We start from the raw sequence: 2,500 nt of genomic DNA on the forward strand, positions 1-2,500 counted from the left end.
CCAGTTTTGGCCCGTTTTTGGGCTGTTTTGGCCTGTTTTTGGTCTGTTCTGGCGTGGCGCGGTGACCGTCGTGAGCGGAGCAAAACGTCAGCCATCTCAGCACCTTGGAACCCCCCGGGTGGCACAGGGCTGGATGGGGCTTTCGTATAGCAGGGACGGTGCTGCCTCACGCTTCGCTCGCTGTTCGCCGCTCGCCGCTCGCTCGCGCAACCTAAAATGGCCAGTTTTGGCCCGTTTTTGGGCTGTTTTGGCCTGTTTTTGGTCCGTTCTTGCGTGGCACGGCGACCGTCGTGAGCGGAGCAAAACGTCAGCCATCTCAGCACCCTGGAACCCCCCGGGTGGCACAGGGCTGGATGGGGCTTTCGTATAGCAGGGACGGTGCTGCCTCTCGCTTCGCTCGCTGTTCGCCGCTCACCGCTCGCTCGCTCAGCCAAAAATGGCCAGTTTTGGCCCGTTTTTGGGCTGTTTTGGCCTGTTTTTGGTCCGTTCTTGCATGGCGCGGTGACCGTCGTGAGCGGAGCAAAACGTCAGCCATCTCAGCACCCTGGAACCCCCCGGGTGGCACAGGGCTGGATGGGGCTTTCGTATAGCAGGGACGGTGCTGCCTCACGCTTCGCTCGCTGTTCGCCGCTCGCCGCTCGCTCGCGCAGCCAAAAATGACCAGTTTTGGCCCGTTTTTGGGCTGTTTTGGCCTGTTTATGGTCCGTTCTTGCGTGGTGCGGTGACCGTCGTGAGCGGAGCAAAACGTCAGCCATCTCAGCACCCTGGAACCCCCCGGGTGGCACAGGGCTGGATGGGGCTTTCGTATATAGCAGGGACGGTGCTGCCTCTCGCTTCGCTCGCTGTCCGCCGCTCGCCGCTCGCTCGCGCAGCCAAAAATGGCCAGTTTTGGCCCGTTTTTGGGCCGTTTTGGCCAGTTTTTGGCCTGTTCTTGCATTGCGCGGTGACCGTCGAGAGCGGAGCAAAACGTCAGCCATCTCAGCACCCTGGAACCCCCCGGGTGGCACAGGGCTGGATGGGGCTTTCGTATAGCAGGGACGGTGCTGCCTCTCGCTTCGCTCGCTGTCCGCCGCTCGCCGCTCGCTCGTGCAGCCAAAAATGGCCAGTTTTGGCCCGTTTTTGGGCCGTTTTGGCCAGTTTTTGGCCTGTTCTTGCATTGCGCGGTGACCGTCGAGAGCGGAGCAAAACGTCAGCCATCTCAGCACCCTGGAACCCCCCGGGTGGCACAGGGCTGGATGGGGCTTTCGTATAGCAGGGACGGTGCTGCCTCTCGCTTCGCTCGCTGTCCGCCGCTCGCCGCTCGCTCGTGCAGCCAAAAATGGCCAGTTTTGGCCCGTTTTTGGGCCGTTTTGGCCAGTTTTTGGCCTGTTCTTGCATTGCGCGGTGACCGTCGAGAGCGGAGCAAAACGTCAGCCATCTCAGCACCCTGGAACCCCCCGGGTGGCACAGGGCTGGATGGGGCTTTCGTATAGCAGGGACGGTGCTGCCTCTCGCTTCGCTCGCTGTCCGCCGCTCGCCGCTCGCTCGTGCAGCCAAAAATGGCCAGTTTTGGCCCGTTTTTGGGCCGTTTTGGCCAGTTTTTGGCCTGTTCTTGCATTGCGCGGTGACCGTCGAGAGCGGAGCAAAACGTCAGCCATCTCAGCACCCTGGAACCCCCCGGGTGGCACAGGGCTGGATGGGGCTTTCGTATAGCAGGGACGGTGCTGCCTCTCGCTTCGCTCGCTGTCCGCCGCTCGCCGCTCGCTCGTGCAGCCAAAAATGGCCAGTTTTGGCCCGTTTTTGGGCCGTTTTGGCCAGTTTTTGGCCTGTTCTTGCATTGCGCGGTGACCGTCGAGAGCGGAGCAAAACGTCAGCCATCTCAGCACCCTGGAACCCCCCGGGTGGCACAGGGCTGGATGGGGCTTTCGTATAGCAGGGACGGTGCTGCCTCTCGCTTCGCTCGCTGTCCGCCGCTCGCCGCTCGCTCGCGCAGCCAAAAATGGCCAGTTTTGGCCCGTTTTTGGGCCGTTTTGGCCAGTTTTTGGCCTGTTCTTGCATTGCGCGGTGACCGTCGAGAGCGGAGCAAAACGTCAGCCATCTCAGCACCCTGGAACCCCCCGGGTGGCACAGGGCTGGATGGGGCTTTCGTATAGCAGGGACGGTGCTGCCTCTCGCTTCGCTCGCTGTCCGCCGCTCGCCGCTCGCGCAGCCAAAAATGGCCAGTTTTGGCCCGTTTTTGGGCCGTTTTGGCCAGTTTTTGGCCTGTTCTTGCATTGCGCGGTGACCGTCGAGAGCGGAGCAAAACGTCAGCCATCTCAGCACCCTGGAACCCCCCGGGTGGCACAGGGCTGGATGGGGCTTTCGTATAGCAGGGACGGTGCTGCCTCTCGCTTCGCTCGCTGTTCGCCGCTCGCCGCTCGCTCGCGCAGCCAAAAATGGCCAGTTTTGGCCCGTTTTTGGGCTGTTTTGGCCAGTTTTTGGCCTGTTCTTGCGTGGTGCGGTGACCGTCGTGAGCGGAGCA

Source organism: Musa acuminata, unplaced genomic scaffold, assembly GCF_036884655.1.
Source record: "Musa acuminata AAA Group cultivar baxijiao unplaced genomic scaffold, Cavendish_Baxijiao_AAA HiC_scaffold_1126, whole genome shotgun sequence".
Lineage (NCBI taxonomy): Eukaryota > Viridiplantae > Streptophyta > Magnoliopsida > Zingiberales > Musaceae > Musa > Musa acuminata.